This window comes from Vespa crabro, chromosome 17 (genome assembly GCF_910589235.1).
Source record: "Vespa crabro chromosome 17, iyVesCrab1.2, whole genome shotgun sequence".
Taxonomy (NCBI): domain Eukaryota; kingdom Metazoa; phylum Arthropoda; class Insecta; order Hymenoptera; family Vespidae; genus Vespa; species Vespa crabro.
In genome coordinates, this window is record NC_060971.1 from 627,468 (window position 1) to 647,203 (window position 19,736).

General features: G+C 28.2%; 2 long non-coding RNA genes across 4 annotated transcripts; one reads left to right on the forward strand and one right to left on the reverse strand.

Moving 5' to 3' along the window:
• Positions 1–3,038: 3,038 nt before the first annotated feature.
• On the reverse strand, positions 3,039–5,521 carry LOC124430230. Of its 3 annotated transcripts, none has more exons than XR_006943690.1 (6): positions 5,364–5,521; positions 4,799–5,004; positions 4,382–4,529; positions 3,892–4,104; positions 3,664–3,786; positions 3,039–3,565 (listed from the first exon to the last, which is right to left on the reverse strand). It is a non-coding gene; the product is annotated as an uncharacterized LOC124430230 (long non-coding RNA). The 3 variants fall into 3 exon arrangements; XR_006943691.1 differs by having other exon boundaries at positions 3,892–4,320; XR_006943689.1 differs by having other exon boundaries at positions 3,892–4,529.
• Positions 5,522–13,549: 8,028 nt separating this feature from the next.
• Positions 13,550–17,894, forward strand: LOC124430231. The gene is made up of 7 exons (XR_006943692.1): positions 13,550–13,900; positions 13,972–14,078; positions 14,145–14,235; positions 14,500–14,682; positions 14,757–14,839; positions 14,916–17,399; positions 17,880–17,894. It is a non-coding gene; the product is annotated as an uncharacterized LOC124430231 (long non-coding RNA).
• Positions 17,895–19,736: the final 1,842 nt, after the last annotated feature.

A 19,736-nucleotide genomic window follows, 5' to 3' on the forward strand; every position in this document is an offset into this window, starting at 1 on the left:
TATTACGACCAGTTTTAAACTGATAGACGCTGCGTGCAATTAAGCCATAGCAACTAATAAGAAACTTGAGGTGATTTTCAAATCAAACGATGGACAAGTCTTCCAGAATGTTTTAATGGCAGTTTCATATAATTAATACGGGTAAAAGAATTAATAAAAATATATGATTTGTTTTTTAAATTCTTTATTCAAATTTTTCCATTTATTAATGTTATATTTGTTAACAATGCGCTCTGATTAATAAAAGAAGCTATCGAATAAAGCAATCGGAAGAAGAAATCACTTATGTCAAAAACGAGAAAGAATGACAAGGAGAAAGGGAGAATGCTTGATGATAGGAAAAGGAGATAGTGAAAGAAGGAGAGAGAAAGAGAGTGAAAACGAAGATGTGCGTATCCAAGTATGTGAATTCCATTTGTTAGATAATCGACTGGAATTTTTGAGGATTTGGATGTACGTATTATGAGTGTAACATGTAACTCTATTTGTTACTTTTGCTCGTTTCGTTTTATCGATTTTCTTTTATCATAAATATTCCTCCAAGGAAAAAGGAAAATTTTTGAAAATTAAAAAGTTTTAATTGTATTCCTTATCGCTATTGTATTGTATTTTAATAAAGTCAACATTTTATTTTTCTAATATTTTAACAATTAACAATTTTGATTTAAAACCAGTAAATGGTTTATTTCGCAATATGTTGTGAAACTACGCACTGTTTATGCCGCAATGCTGTCGTTATTGCATTTTTTGAAATAGTAATAGAGTTGATTTTATATCGTTCCTGCGAACAAGCTCTATGATCTCAGAGATTGATGACATCAGAGATCAGTAAGTAAGATCAGAATGATTTGATTAGTACAATCGAAGAATTTATAGTTCACTGAAGTATAATAAATACAATAAATATTTCACGAAAAGATATAAATTTATATATGTTTAACGTGTAAATAAAAATACATTTTCTTAATAAACATTTATATAACAGTTTAAGAAAAGTCCTTAAAGTAATATGACGTAACAGTATATATGATATTAGCATTGTGGTTATTACTTTTTTGTATTTTTGTGAATAATTCTTTACAACGAATATACTTGAGGAAAAAGACATCGTATATGAATACTACTGTTTCTCTACGCTGTATATAATATAAAATTATAATAATGGAAATTGTTAATAATAATATTACTCTATTCATTTCCAAAATTCTTTTTACGATAAAAATAATGGTATTCGAACTTACTCGCTATTGTAGATATATAGTATTAGCTTTACTCATATCGAACTGTGCGTACATAAATATAATGATGCTATAATTTAGATACATTAGCTAATATAAATAATACTGTTATTTATATCTAAAAAATATTGCATACAAGTGACATTGTTTATTAACTATTTAGTTCATCTCGTTCCAGTTCGATGAAAATTAAGTTACGGAAAATAATCTATGTAATAATATTTAGATCAATCAAAAAGTAAGATCGAATATTCATGATACTCATAAAATTCAAAGTTCCTACTTTAAAGTAGATTGATTGATGAACAATCTTGTAGATAAGGCAAAAAAATTTTAATTTATTTGAAGAAATAAGTAAAACTAGCTGCATGGATGAATGAATTAATTTTAATTAAAGACGTAATGTATAGAATTTTCATCCGATACGCAACAGGATTAGTTGCAAGAAAATATTGACAGTGATGTGAAATTTACGCACCATAAACGATAAATGACCTTTGGTAGTTATAAAATTTTAGTAATTTCCAACAAATTTATTACTATTTGACTGATGAGATCACAGAGAGCATATTTAATGCATCAGTGTATTTTTGTCAATCTATGTTAATCATTACCCGACCTATATTTTTCTACATATATTTTTATTATTTTTAATAACAGCATTTATTAGAAATATATATACATGTATATATATATATATATATATATATATATATATATATATATATATATATATGATATATATACATATATATATACATATATATATACATACACATATTATATATAATGTGTGTGTGCTATAAATAATATATACCGAAGAACTTTCAATTCGACATCGCTTTGAACAATCGATTTAGAAATGAATTTATCGAAATCAAGAATTGAACACAGTTAGAATCACGTAAATTGACGGAAGTTAAGAAAAACTACATTTTCAAAAATATATCTGTCTAAAGAAACCTTTGTCATTTATTATTGTAAATATTTACATTTTACTATTCAAAATAAAACGATAATCATGTTATTACCTATCCATAAAAAAGAAATCTCATTTTTTATTTATTCATTACTTCTAACACCAACTAAAGAGATCGTTAAGAAGAAAACTGATGAATTAATAAAATGCTTCTGTAAGAATCATTTCGAATTATTTTTCTTACATCAGTTATTTATATCGATTCGACGTATTATACGTTGTAATTCAACAGAATTATGCAATAATAAATCTTTGTCTACTTACTATTATAATAATATTGTTAACTTACGCATTCTTTTCCTTTCTCTCAAAAATCGGTGTGAAGACGATTTGCACAAGAAAACTATTACAAATCATGAACATCCAGGACGTCTAATTTATCTCATTTTAATAATTCTATCGACGCGTTATACATTATATATTATATTTACTAATCATTAAAATAAAATACTTTTAATAACAGAAAAAGATCATACATAAGGACACAAAAACAAGAAGAAACACAAAATGATAAAAATGGAAAGATATAGGTCATCCTATGTAACCTACACACATATACAGAGTGTCCAAACGAAAAGTGTCCACTAGGATTATTATAAAATCTAATAACCTTTTCAAAAAACATCAGATCTGGTCAATATTGTCTTCGATAGGTCCTTATCATAAATCCATTTTTCTTTAGTCTAACTCCCCAAGGGAATGACAATCACCTCAAAAATCTTAAATGGAAAAAAGGATCGAGAAGAAAATCATTTGAAATCAGAGTCGTATCATTTTCTTCATTTTAAGTTGATAGATATTGAAGAAATGCGATTTTATACTTCTGGTTGATAACAAATTTTATTTTATTAAATGTTAAAAAGGCTCAAATGTAATTAATAAAACTAGTTCTTATTTTGTTCCTAACGACTGGACAAATCATACACCTTAAATTGAACCTTCAGCTGACTCTAATTCATACTTCCTTCAAACATTCGAGAATACAATCCGGCAATCATCTATTCGCTTACTTCTTTTAATTAAAACAAAATAATTGTCGATGAATTTGCTGATGAAAATTTTCTCAGCGTTTAATGCTACAGACATTAAAACAATGGCTTACGTATTCAGTGATCGAACTTTTATTCATAACATGATAAATAATTAATTAGTGAAAAACCTGACAATAAATTTAATCACTTTTTCGTTCCAATCGTTCAATTTATCGCCAAATAAAAATCTCAAATAAGCCAATGCTTTGATTTACGCATCCTACTATCGTTATTATAGACATTATAGATATCTCTTGAACCTTCGATGATGCTTTAGCACGTGGACTTTTTGTTCTTTTCCATAAAAAGCTTAGAAACTGAAAATACAGAAATTTTAACTGATGGATCCCTAAGATGATTATTTTGTTTTTCAGACATCCACATATTTGCACTGCTCGACGATACATTTACTTACCGATGCGTCTACTGCTAAAATGATCCATTGAATAGATAAACGTACGTGTGAGGATAGATTGCCATAGCAAGATTGATACAAGAACGTGGTCCACATCTTATCCTTCTTTCATCAACGATCATTCTACCACCATGAAACAAACCAATTTTCACATTCAATTAGCAAAAAATATGTTCCGTATGATAGATGAAACAAAATTCCATGACAATTAACCATGAGCTTTCTTACCATTGGTTTCCACACAATCTTCAGTGACATTCTCTTTAAGCATCATTTGTAATAAACTGATTTTCTCCTCTTCTATGATTGTTATAAGGCTAAGCAAATTCGATAAATAAATTTACTCTGTCATCTCTATGTTCTTCAATATCCTTTCAGATGATTCCGATGATCTCTTGGATAGTTCTCTTGCTTTTCTCAATCTTTGCGTACATAATGAATCTTTCGATAGAGAATATAATGAATTTTTCGACGAGAAACCATCGACTAACTGACGAATACATATTATCGAATGATATCCCTGAACCCTAAGATATTTTTCTTTTCTATTTTCATACGAATAATAACCGTTCTTATTCAATGAAAATCCAGTAATCATGGAGGATTGAACAGTTTGTTGAGGCATGATCTTATCGTGGCGATATTCTTGTTGAGGATCTAATAATTACCAGCGAGAACAGAATCGAGATGAAAATACAGACTCTTGGTATATACCAACCTATTACACAATGGAATATTTCTTTGTTGCGTTCATTTCCTTAACATAATAATAATCCAGTGCATAATGATACATTTCTGGATCGACGTCATCATTTTTTATTCTTAAATGAAATAATAGATTGCTGAGCATCAATGGTTGGCCAATTCTGAAACGTTGTACATTATATTAATCATACATTGGTATAATTTGAAAATAAAGAAAAAATACATTTTTAATGCAAATATTTCACTTAATAATAATAACAAAGTCATTATTATCTCATATTTTTTTATCAGGAATGAAAGAAAAAACTTGCGGTTTACAAAAACATAATAATTCTGTTAATAACAGAATTATTTATTTGATGGAATATTTATTAAATTCTATTTTGCTTAGTGATAAACTATGTTAGAATATTATCAATTAACAGGATACTTCTTTTAAAACATTTTGTCAATTCTCTGATTGACGATTGTGACTCAGATCCGTTATTATTCTTTCTAGAAATCTTCTGGCCTTCCCACATTTTAACAATATGGTCTTCCAGACTTTATTTTGATCCTCTTTCAATGATAAATATAGTACATTCCCTTGTAAAACACTGCTTCATATCAAGTAAAAACGTCTTATTAAATGTCGGTCTGAAATAAAATGTATTTTGGATATAATAACTAATAAAAATAATTGTTAACAGTAAGTAATACTATTAATAAAACCAATTAATTAAAACGAATAATATAATAGAAAGGTTCCAGTATCAGCTTCTTCAAGTTATTATGCTTTACTTTAAAAATAATTTGATCCGCTTTATTTCTTGATGCGTTAAAATCTTTCGATTAAACTCATATTTAGAGGTTAGTTTTTAATTTCTACAAACGAATATCATTTAATAAACTTTCAACGTGTTAATTTTGGTTTCAAGGCCAAAAGTTTACTGAAAGATTCATTAAATGAATGGTATAAATAATGCATAATATGACATATAAGAAGCAATTAGTACCTTAACTAAAGACTTTGTAAGAATACGCCATTCAACAAATATAAAAAGAAATACTAAGCTTAAAAACCTATCTCATCCTTCTCAAGAGCGTGCGTGATTGCGGCGACAGGTATGGACAAAATATCAACTATAAGTGAAAGTGGCGATGACTGTCCCCACTATGCACCATTATCCAATAATTGTATAAGCTTGCATTAGTCATAACATATCAATGGATTTCGTTTGAGTAGAGTAGGTAATGTTAGTTAAAAATGTGTCCTCACATTTTTTAGTCTCTCATATGTAGATCTTTTTTACATGGTCGTAGAGGTCTCGCAGTGATCCGAATTAGATACGATGTTGATACACATTTGTTTCAAAATTGCATAAAGAATAATAAATATAATTGATACATATAATAACTAGTATATAAATATACGATAAAAAATAAGATTTTGTGGAATATTTTGGCAAAAATAATTAGTGAAGACTTATATATTATATTATTTTAATATACATTAAAACATGAATTCATTTTCGCACTACTTATGAGCGTTATCTTTTCACGTGGTTTCCCTTTCACGGTTATTCCACTATATACTATTTCAACTGTTACTTCTACTGCTGCTACTTCTACTACTGATTATATAATAATAATAAAAATATTACATACATTATTTTATATTATAATAGTAAAAGCACTGATAACATGTTGCTATTTGAAAATACTTGATTGAACGTCCCAAGCATGTTGTGCTCTTAAAATATATGTCGTATTACGAATCGGAAGATAACAAACTTTACGGGAATAAACGATTTCGGATGGAGAATACACATAATAAATATAAATATATTCTTTTATTTTTTTTTCTTTTTATTATTATATTTTTATATTATGTATTATTATTATAATAATAGTATTAGTAATAGTAATGATACAAAGACAGAGAAATCCATAAAAAATAGCTCTTAGAGATAAACCCCGTAGATAATGTGGAAACGAACTCGTACTTTGATCTTTTATTTATCACTAATTATTATTGTTATTATTGTTATTATTGTTATTATTGTTATTATTGTTATTATTGTTATTATTGTTATTATTATAATTGTTATTATTGTTATTATTGTTATTATTATTATTATTATTATTATTATTATTATTATTATTATTATTGTTATTGTTATTATTATTATTATTATTATTATTATTATTATTATTATTGTTATTATTATTGTTATTATTATTATTATTATTATTATTATTATTATTATTATTATTATTATTATTATTATTATTATTGGAAAATCAATTAACAAATGTATATATTTTATATGGGGGAAATAAATATAAGATATTGGATAGTAACATCCTATTAAAGTATCAAATAAAAAAAATCAAAGAATAAATTAGTCGATTATTTTCTTTCACATCGATACAACAAAAATAGAAAAAGAAACAACAGAATCATTCAGCCTCAGAGAATCTACGATTCCAGAATTACTAATCTAGATGTTTGTCAACATACTACATATTGCTTATAAAAACTCTACGTTTTTAGTTTATAAAATATAAAAGGAACTACAAAATTTTCTAAAATTTAAGAATATCTTAAAAATTCAGATCCATTGACATGAACGATTGGACACGCATTTTCTTATTTTTGCTCTAAAATCACTTGTTCAAAGTTCATGAAAATGTCCGTTGTTTCTCCGTGGAAGCATCGTAAAACGCATCTCTTAGCGTTCAGAAAATCTTAGTATTATCAGTTTACGCAACAAATAAGCGAGCAATCGTTTACTAAACCGAAACAAATAATTCTAGTGTAGATATGAAAATCAGTAGTGCAGACACGAACTTTTTCTCTTTCGCCGCAGATTTCACAGGGACGAGAGTGCACAAAATTTTTTCTTTGCAAGAAATGTCAAAAACAGCAATTGAACAATGAGAACAAGCATATTTCTTAATCAAAGCCCTATTTTGGAAATGAAGATTTAATCTAGGATCCCACTGTTTGAAATTTTTGAAAAAGCTTTATATTTCTGCATAAACTATTCTTGAAAAAAGATCATTTTTTTCAAAGAAAATTTCAAGCTTTTTCAAAAATTCGGAAAAGTGAGTTCTATTTTAAATCTTCTCCTTTAAAATGAAATCTTGTTTATCAAAATCGTTCAAGAAATACGTCTGTTCTTATTGTTGGCGTAAACCATTATAAAACTAGGGATAATGAACATCCTTACAGAAACGAAATAATTAATTATTTAACCCTCTATGGGCCCGTGTAACTTTCAGGTCACATTTTAATTTATTGAAATTTTACCATATAATTATAGCTTTTTTCATGAGATGGCGTATAAATCTTAATTCTATAACGCTGTCAAGACAACCAATATAATATTTATGATCGTTGCTAAGCTTATCAACCTGAAATAATAAAGTAAATGCTGTGTAAACTGTTCACAGTAAATATAAACAAAACCATTTGATCGAATTGATATTATTTGTGCTTTTGTCAGTGATTACGAAACTAAGAATAGTGCACATAATAGCTCTGGGTTCGTATATCAATAACAACCTATTTGTTTGCATTTCAATTTTCAATTTGTTACTGTTTTTTATGATACAGTTTTGTAACTTTGAGGTCACAGTGGGCTATTATGGCAGATTTATTAGATTCCGAGTCCGATGAGGATGTAATAATATTTCCTCGACGACGAATAAATGTTATTAATAGTGATGAAGAATTTAGTACTCAATCCTCGTCAGATGAGGAAGATGCAGGACCACAAAAAATTGTTTGGCAATCACTATCCCAGACGAATAATAATAGTTGAACTGAATTAGAAAAATTAGGCATTCAGAGTGTTACTACTGTGCGGTCAAACCGACTAAAAAACTGTGAGTTTTCGTCCGATAAAGTCATTAAAATTAAGGGTCGAGGAAGTTATGAGATACTTTCTACATCTATTGACAGGGTCACCATAAATGCGGTAAAATGGTACGACAATAAGGCCGTTCATTTGATGAGCACGTTTTACGATGTTGAACCAGTAGACATAGTGAAAAGGTGGGATAAAAAAATAAACAGAATGATCGATGTACAACGACCAAATATAGTGAAAACATACAACCAACACATAGGTGGAGTAGATTTGATTTGATTCGTTGATAGCGTTGTATTGAATAAAAATTCGATCAAAAAAGTGGTATCACCGCATTATGTTTCACCTCTTAGATTTGACGGTGATCAATGCTTGGCTCTTATATAAGCGAGATTGTTCATCGCATTCTGTAAGTCCTGGCCGTCAGTATAGTTTTGTATATTGAAATTTAAAACTGACATTGTATCTTGTTTATGTCAGGAACACAAAGGAACCCAGAAGAAAAGGGGGCGTCCTACTTTAAATGAGGTACATAAACAATTGCAAAATAAAAGAAAAAAGAGACCAAATACAACGTTACCTGTAGAAGACGTGCAAAAAGATGAAGTGGCACATTGGTCAATTTTTTCGGATAACATAGGACGTTGCAAAAAGCCCGGATGTAAAGGAGTTCCGAAAATTAAATGTTCCAAATGTAATGTTCAAAATTTATGTTTAACGCCAAGTGCAAACTGTTTTGTGGAATTCCACGCTTAAGTTTTCAAACACAGAAGTGCGAACATTATAGACCGTTGTGACCTGAAAGTCACATAATAAATATACTGCAATAAAATTGTTTAAACGGAAATTTTTTTTTCATTTGCATATATAGGTTTATAATTGCTGATTTTTCGTTCCCCCAATTTTTTTGGATTTAAAACAAAAATTCGGCCCATAGAGGGTTAAATAAGAAGTTTATACAGTATTTATGGGTTGTCATCTGTCTTCTAAGGGAACGGTCTAAGAGAACGTGACTCACTAACCTTCCGAAATATATGAAGAGAGTTAATTTGTTAAGTTGTTAATTGTAGATAAGTTGTTCCTGTTTAAGTTCTTTTTCGTGTAAACGTTTACTTTCCTAACAAATAAGATATGTAATTATAAGTTCGTGTAGAAATATATATTAAAGAAAATGGAAAATTTATTATATAAATTATTCGTCAATCCAATGAAGAACTCAAAGATGCTTCTATGCAACAATGTTCTGCTATCACAATTCATTTTTTATAAGTAATGCTATAAAAAATCATTCTCGATCACTTCTGCACAAGAAATCTTTTCAGTAACAAAAAAAAATTTGCTGACGTAAATTCTAGTCGAGTGAACAAAGTCCTTATACAGTAATATTTCAATAATCCAGGTTTTCCTCTTCCATCCTCACTTTCTATTAAAACACAATAATAGTAGGAGTTATATGGTGTAAACAGAGTGTCTATAAATCACAAAAATTATTACTACAGTCATTAGACTACTTCTATTTTAATTAAACTGTTTCTATAGCTTTCAATTAATTCGATTCATCATGGAATTCACTGCAATATTAACTATTATTACAACAATACTAATTAGATCATTCTATAGAATAGTAGTATATTTTTTAAATAAATTATATGTGCATAATACGACTAAAGACCTTGAAAAGATAAGTCAAGGGAACCAAAAAAATTTTTAATTGAAACCTCTATTTTATTATATACATATGTAGTTGAAATCACAATATTTCCATAGTACTATAATAAAATATTTTTTTATTAATCATTTTGCCATTTATAAGATTTGATTTTTACAGTAACATTTGCATTAATATTACAAGCGGTGTTCGAATATAGAAGTTGTACGGTCGATTATTCTACATAACGCCCCATCAACTTTGATTTGGGCAAGAGAGTAGGAAATACCTTTTATTCACCTACAAGAATATGAGATATTAAATGTGGAATTTCGTATATGACATTGACCGGTCTTTTCGAACACGCTTTTAATATACCGATATTTTCTTATATAAGATAATCTTCTTGACTCTTTCAGAATTTTATCCACTTATTTTGTAAGAGACATTTATTTTTGTCATCGTTGGCTTCTCCTAGCATTTATCTTTTGCATAATTTATTTTGCACACATCTCTCTCTCTCCTTCTCTCTCTTTTTCTAAGTTTTTCATTCTTCCCCCATATACCGCTATACTTTTTTTCACTCTTCTACGTGTTCTTATCTACGTGTTCATGCATGTGTACATCAATCAATAGACGTTACTATGATTCGTTTGCATTGATTTTGATAATAAAATTTACGGCTGATTCCGATTCTATGAACGTAATACGAAATTTACGTTAGATAAAATACGATCGTTAGTGAATATCCAAAGTGAACTAATATCTAAGTTTCGGTTACTTTATAGTAAAAAACGCAATTATGAAGCGAATATATGAATATTTGCGAATTTTCCATTATCAATATTTAGAGTACTCAATTGAGTATCAAAGATGTATATTTACGCGTCCTTGCTTCAATTGTACCATTATGAAAAAATATAGACTGGAAAAAAAATTACGAAAGCGTAAACAATATTTCATAGTTGTGTCAAAGTGACGAAAAGGATTACGCTGAATAATCCTGCGATTTGCATGATTTTCATATATTTCAATCCGGTATTGGTTTCAATTGATGACGCACTTATTGAATTCTTTCATTAAATCTTCTAATAGAATCATTTATTAGATCAAAAGTATTTAATAAACACGCATATCCAATAAAAAAATCTAGATGATGACCGATGCGTTAAGCTTGTGCCAAATGTTTAATGTAAAATATTATTTTCAGTGTAATGGTCAGTTTGAAGGAATGTCTGTTTCGGCAAATAAAAATATTTAATCTACTGCTATAAGTGTGAGAGAGAAATAGAATGAGGGAGATATGAAATAAGAGGAAGAAAAAGCAATGATACCATGATAATTAAATATGTAATCACTGACGATTGTAACAGATCATATCGAATAGTTTCTCTTTTCATGGATTTTGTTTATTGCATCATAGCTTTCACACAAATGACTGCTGTAATCAATCTATCAGAAGCTTAATATGCGACTATTTCATTCAGAATTTACCGACCCGTTCAGTTCAAAGAATTATATGATTTAATTGTTAACAAAATTTAACCATTATCTAATAACGAATGTTTAGCGTTCTATTCTTTTTTTTATTAGGATGATCGAAATACTGAGATAGCATATGTGGAGTTATTTTAGAAAACATAAAAATCATGTTGACCAATTTATCTGATTTTAATGATGTTATACATACGTTATATATTTTAATGAATTGTATGTAGAATGCAACATAAAACGATAATCATTTCCTATAATTCTTTGAACTGGACGGGCCGGTAAATCCTAAATGAAATAGTCGCATATTAAGCTTCTGATAGATTGATTACAGCAGCCATTTGCGACAATCAATTGTTGAAACAGAAGATTGATTATATAAGTCATTTTTAAGGCTTCCTCCGACTTCTGCCCGAAAAGTGTTGTGGCAACCTGAAATACCTGGATTTAATCACGATCCGATCAAATCATTACCGTGTGAATTTGTCTGTTTTTGTTCGATTCTGTTCGTTAATTAGACTATTTGTAATTATATTTTTCCATACTAAAAGTATTTTATCGACATAAATTTTGGTGAATATTATAATATAATATAAATGAATATTATAATTATAACAGCATCTAAAATGTGGTTAGATCCAAAAAGAAGATACAGTGATCATATTGCCTATATGTCTCAATAAAAAAATTTATGTATTCGACCTGATTTAACAGAGAGAGAGAGAGAGAGAGAGAGAGAGAGAGAGAGAGAGAGAGAGAGAGAGAGAAAGAGAGAGAGAGAGAGAAATAATGCAAAAATTCATAATTATTTTAACTCAAGATAAGTTTCCACGAGTAATAGGCACTATTCTCATTGCCAGAGTCCCTGACAAGGAAAATAACTACATATCAATCATTGATACATAATTGTAATTATTTTGATATGCTGGTCATATGTACATCTTTTTTCTTGTTATTTTTATTTCATCAATCTCTCTTTCCCTCTCTCTCACTCTCTCCCTCTCTCACTCTTTCTCTCGCTCTCTCTCTTTCTCTCGCTCTCTCAGTTTCACTCTCTCTATCATTCCCACCATCTCACTCAATTGCTTCATCATCACCTAAGTCTTCGTCTTTCTCCCTCTTTATCCCGCTCAATTCCATTCTTCGATTGAGTAATTAGAGTTATATAACGTTCCGTATATTTTTACTGAAAGACTTCATTAATTCATCAGATTTCTTCTTATCGATTTTTTTAACCGGCGATTAAAAAGTAAGGTATGTAAACATGACTACTTTTTTATAAACGGATTCAGTTGTATCGTTCACAACAAAAATGAAATAACCTTGTAGAACGTATACTTCTTAAAAAAAATTTTACGAAGATATTTTAATATAAATTTACCAACAATAACATCAAATGTAATATTATAAGGTTATTCGATTTCCGCCCGAAGAGTGGATTAGAATATATAATCCATGGTAAACGCGGTATCTATAATTTATGACATATAATTTATATAATATACAATTATATAATATACAAATATAAGAAAATTTATGGCATATAATTTGTATAATATATAAATATAAATATAAGAAATAAATGTAAACTAGTCCATTGCAATATACATAAATTGAGAATTGTTCACCGTTAAACTGTACGGCGTTACTGAACGTGTTATTAAAAAATAATTTTTTAAAGGTACGTTGCATTTCTCCTACCGTGACCAGTGATGACGGGCAATTTGCACAGAAGATATTTTCCTAATTCTACATGTAATTATTATATATAGTTTTTCATATATATTGTTATTATTTCCAAAATCAGTGTTATAACTATGTATATAAGAAATATATATATGAATGAAAATAGGAAATAATTGCTTTTTTCATAATGAACATTATAATTACTGTTTATTACACCAATATTAGAAATTAAAGTAGAAATATACATTCAAATGTCAAGCTAACAGAAAAGATGATTTTCATAACATAATCGTATAATTTATGACATATTCTCCATTCTAATGAAGAATTAATTAACAATCGGTTTATAAAACTATGTTCAGTTATAGCATTTTTTGTGAAAGTAAGAGAAGGCGGCAAGAAAGAGATAATTCATTTTTGGATCCCCTCCTATTTCCTTCTCGCCTAATCGAATAAGAATTTTCTTATGTAAGCTCTGATCACGTGAGCATAGTGCGTATTATATAAATATTCCTCGTTGTCATCTTCCGTCCTCACTTTCTATTAAGACACGAGGATAGTAATAGTTGTACTATGTAAGCGGAGTGTTTATAAATCACAAAAATTATTACTACAATCATTAGACTACTTCTATTTTAATTAAACTATTTCTATAGCTTTCAATAGCTGCAAATCATAAAATTCACTGTAATATTAATTATTATTACAATAATACTAGTTGAATTATTCTACAAAATATTACAATACATTTTAAATAAATTACACCAATATAATACAATCAAGAGTATCCTGGTTCCGAAAGCATACCCAATAATTGGAAGTGCTCATTTGTTTGTTGGCGATAACGAAGGTATATTTGTAATTGATATATTTTATATTTAAACGCTTTACCCAGTTTTCATTTATAATTTTTTTTTTTAGATATAGCCCAACATTTCATAAATATTGGTTAAAATTATCAATCATTGTGGCGTATATGGCTAGGCACGAAATTACTTGTAATCGTACATAATCCTGAATATATCAAGGTAAGACTTATTAATTGTATTTGAATCATCCGTAGTAAATTTATATTTTTTTCTTTACTTTTCTAGAAGGTATTAAATAACCCAAATATTAATGAGAAGAGCGAGGAGTATAAATATATGAAATCGATTATCGCCAATGGATTGTTTTCTGCTTCAGGTGAAGTATACATATTTTACATTGTTTAATATTGTGTAATTATTTATATTACAAATTATATATAGATACATATATATACTCATTCGAATATTAACTTATGCAAAATTAAAGGAAAAAATATTTTTTCTTCTGGATAGATATATACAAATTAATGTATTATAACAAGTGTAGCGAATCTTCTCTCGCACTTCCTCTCGTTTTCTTTTTAAAAAGAAAAATAAATAAAAAATATAAATTAAGTCTTGCTTTCCTTACGATTTGCAGCAAAATTGTGGAATCATCATAGAAAAATATTAAATGAAGTCTTTCTTAAAAAATATCTAATGTCCCATATGGATGTATTCGTTAATCATTTTGTCGCTTTAATGGAAAAATTGGAAACTTTAGTTGGACAAGAAATAGAAATTTGCCATTACGCCTTTCGTTGTACATTGGACATAATATATGGTAATATTTCGAAATTTCTAAACGTTTATAAAATTTATATTCATTTCTATGAATTTATAATATTTTTGTTACAGTGCTTATTCAAAGATTGTCTGCATCAATCTTCACTAAATTCGCAGACCGATGAGAATTCCAAACTAGATAAATCGATTCATTGGTAATATTACTGAATTTTATATTATATCAAATACTTTATTTTTCATTTATAATTCATGTTTTGTTTCCTTCCTCAGTTTGATGGATATAGCTGTGCGAAGGATATTCAAAACATGGTTACATCCGAATATAATTTTTTGTAATACTGCTATGGGGAGGAAATTTCAAATATGTTCATCCTACCTGAATAACGTTACAAGGAATATTTAAAAGATTCATTTCGTTAATCCATCTTATTTTTTTTTAACAATTTAATATTTAAGTATTATATTGTCTTTATAAATATATATCATTTTTTGTTTGGAAAGAGAATCAAAGATAAAAAGTAATCTATGTTAAGAAGCGTAATTAAACAAGATTTGATTAGGTCTTACTTTGATATATTCCAGATTATGTACGATTACAAGTAATTTCGTGTCTAGCCATATACGCCACAATGATTGAACATTTCAACCAATATTTATGAAATGTTGGTTTATATCTAAAAAAGAAATTATAAATGAAAACTGGGTAAAGCGTTTAAATATAAAATATATCAATTACAAATATATCTTCGTTATCGCCAACAAACAAATGAGCATTTCCAATTATTGGGTATGAATTCGGAACCGGGATACTCTTGATCGTATTATATTGTAGTAAATGTAATTTATTTAAAATGTATTGTTATATTTTGTAGGATAAGTCAACTAGTATTATTGTAATAATAATTAATATTACAGTGAATTTTATTACAGTGATTTCCAGCTATTGAAAGCTATAGAAATAGTTTAATTAAAATAGTTTAATTAAAATAGAAGTGATTGTAGTAATAATTTTTGTGATTTACAAACACTACGCTTACACAGTACAACTCTTACTATCCTCGTATCTTAATAGAAAGTGAGAACGGAAGATGACAACGAGGAATAATTATATAATACGCAGTACGGACTATGCTCATGTGATCAGAGCTTACATAAGAAAATTCTTATTCGATTAGGCGAGAAGGAAATAGGAGGGGATCCAAAAATGAATTATCTCTTCCTTATCGCCTCCTCTTACTTCCACAAAAAATGCTATAACTGAACATAGTTTTATAAACCGATTGTTAATTAATTCTTCATTAGAATGGAGAATATGTCATAAATTATACGATTATGTTATGAAAATCATCTTTTCTGTTAGCTTGACATTTGAATGTATATTTCTACTTCAATTTCTAATTTTGGTGTAATAAACAGTAATTATAATGTTCATTATGAAAAAAGCAATTATTTCCTATTTTCATTCATATATATATTTCTTATATACATAGTTATAACACTGATTTTGGAAATAATAACAATATATATGAAAAACTATATATAATAATTACATGTAGAATTAGGAAAATATCTTCTGTGCAAATTGCCCGTCATCACTGGTCATGGTAGGAGAAATGCAACGTACCTTAAAAAAATTATTTTTTAATTACACGTTCAATGCAGTACAGTTTAACGGTCAACAATTCTCAATTTATTTATATCGCAATGGACCACACAAACTTTTATCTGTTCATTCGCTCGGCACTCGATGGTCGATATTGCCGAAGTAAAACAACTTTCTCGCACTCATGTCTAGTTTTTTATATATTATGTAATCGTGTTTTTCTCTCTTTCACTCGTTCATTATAAGTTTCTATCATACACATGTACATTTTTTCAAAGTACGGAACAACGAACTTCGTTTAATCCAAGACCGCTTGGAAGTCACACGTGAACTAATACTCATTCTGATCGCTATCATAGTTTATATTTATTTCTTATATTTATATTTATATATTATACAAATTATATGGTATAAATTGTAGAAGCCGCATGTACCATCGATTTTATATTCTAAAGTCAATAAATCGCAATGCTAAAAATGAAGATAATAATTTCCACTCTGTTAATAAGTTATATCATTAAAATAAATCAGTTAGTAATAGTTGAAAAAATTCTGATAAAAATGAATGTTATATTAAAACTGGCTAGATCTGTAAGATCAAAATTTAGAAGAAGAATGAAATTGTATAATGTATATAAATGTAATAAATATATAATTAACATATTATGTTTTTATACGTAATAAATTCCGTACGTGATGGCAGATCTATAGCAGATATAAATTATTAATCGTACAATCTAGGAACTGTAAAAAAAACTGTCTCATGCTATTTTATATAAAAAATTCATGCAATTTTATATAATAAGTAATCAAAGGATAAAGACCATTTTTTAAAAATTATACGGCCCACAAGATTAATTCATGTTCGTTATGACCGATACAATAGAATTCGTCTGTAAAAACAAATTACATCTTGTTTATATATTTTACCTTTTAGCAACCAATTAGAGAAATCGTTAAGAAGAAACCTACTGAATTAATGAAGTATTTCTATAAGAAAGTACGCAACATCATATAAATCTAATTGCTCAATCAAAGAATGGAAAAGAGTAAGAGCAAGAGGAAAAAAGAGGAAGATAGTGATGATGATAAAGTGATAGAGGAAGATGGAGAGAGGGAGTACGATGTGAAGCAGGAAAAAGAGACAAAAGGTGGGATATTTATATACGATTTTCAGATCACAATTCACATCATATAGTTTTCTCATGATCATCGGTTATGTGTTGTATCTATTACATTTTAAGCCTTAGTAGAACTAAATAAAAATAAATGGTTACTTGTTATTCTTATACTTGTTATTTTATGCATTCTCTTTTTCTCTCTTTCACACACACTTTCTAAGAAAAACCTGTAGAGGAGATCATACGAAAATGCAGTTCGACCGTATTTTTATCTACAAAGTTGAGCGAAACGAAAAATATTGAGCCGAAATGTTAACATTCGATCCAGATGGATTTCAAATCGTCGAAGATAATTATAATATTATTAATATTCCATAATGATGGAATTTCTTAGCATTCAATCAAGGAGAAAGAAATTACACAAATAATTGCACATTTTTACAAATTATTGAAATTACATCTCAAAAAGTTATAGAACAGAATGTATTTAATTCTGATTCTACTTTATAGATCAAATATTGACATCGCTGGAAATGAAAGCACTAATTGTTACTTCGCAAAGAAGATTTATCGATCTAAAATAGATCGACCAGTAGCAATCGAAAAAATTGGAATAGAAACAAATGTTAGCTTGAAACCAGCAAAACCTGTAAAATTAATATTCGAAAAAAGACACTAATTAAGATTATTTTACATTTTTTGGGAACCATAAACAACCATATACTTTGTATATAATAGACAACCCATATTGTCTATTGTATACACTATAATGTATATGCTGCATTTACATACTGTATTATATTTTATTCACAAATAAAAAGCTTTTTAAAAAATTTGAAAAAGCAAGTTCCTAGATTAAACTTTTTTCCTTGAAGTGAAATTTTCTTCATCAAAATCAAAATCAATCAAAAATTATGCCTGTTCTTAATTAATGTTTCTTAATCAATGTAATTTCTTCATCCAAAGCGGCAAAATTGAAGTTCGTCCGAACTTGAGGACTGATATAATCTTTATGCATATTTTAAGGGCTCAAAAACTTTTCAATTGCTATATTCACTGCCAAGACTGTTTCAAGCGAATGCTATGCTGAGATTAAGTAAACTGAGCTAAGATTTGGCTAAAAATGTAGGCCGAGTCTAGTCCACAAAAATATTATATTTCCGAGAGAAATATCTTATCGCACATCGTAAATAAGCAGATCAAGTTACAAAAAACCGTAGCAGCGTCGCTCGAGTTAATACTTCAAATCAGCCGGCGCCATATCGGTGCCACTCAAGTGCAAAGGGTTAAAAATAGCGGTTCCAGGCTCGGAATTTTTCAGTCGTTCCCCTGACAAATTAATTTTTTTTTTGTGCTTTCAAAAACTACTGAGATAACACGATGTCTTTAATGGATCCTGGAGAGTACGTGAGGAAGATGCGTGATAAATGACATTTTGTGAATTTAAATTTATAACGATATATCAAAAGTATTGAGATACAAAGTTTTCGGTATTCGTGTTTCATTACTATGTATTGTTAATTGTTAATAGGCTTGACTAATGTTGTCTTACTATTTTTAGCTTCAAATGTAGAGGTTGATTACTATAATAGTTTCTCTCGGATTATCTGCAAAGACGAAAATAAATTTAGAAAAGGGAAAGGGAAAGAATGTGTATGGGAAGGGAAAAAATGTGTATGAAAATGGAAGGAATGATGCATATTGTTCGTTCAAAATGGATCAATAATCTCATGTTGGGTCTTTTGTTCTGGTGACCATATACATTTATGAGTGATAGATTGAAAAAAGATCGTTTCATTCGCGTGCAGTATTGATCGTATGTAAATATTCGGACATGGAACAGATACCGTACTGTTATATCAAAATGGATCGTAAATCATTGCATAAAATTTTTTTTTAATTGTTTTCATTTATTTTTTTTATTTATTTTTGAAGTAAGATAAATAAGTTGTTGAGGTAGACTATTTATTTCGAAGTATGAAAAACAAGATTTTCCTATTTTCAAACAATAGACAATTCTTCTCGATTATCATTTTACTCTATTCTAAGTTACTATCGAATCATTTCTTATTGTTAAGAATGTCTTTCTCTTTCTCTCTCTTTCTTTCTCCCTCGCCATCTAATTCTTATTGATATAGGTAGAATACACACGCGCGTACGCATGTAGGCATGCAATATTTGTAAGTACGATGGACCAAGTCAAATTCCATTCAACAAAATTTTATAACTCTTGCAAAATTTATTATAATAGCAACCGATTTTTCTCCTGAATTTTATTCATTTACTTTTTTTTGGATATGACCTACAACAATCTTAAGTCATCAGTTTCTGGAACTGTGTCCAGGATATTTATTTCTTTTCTTAATT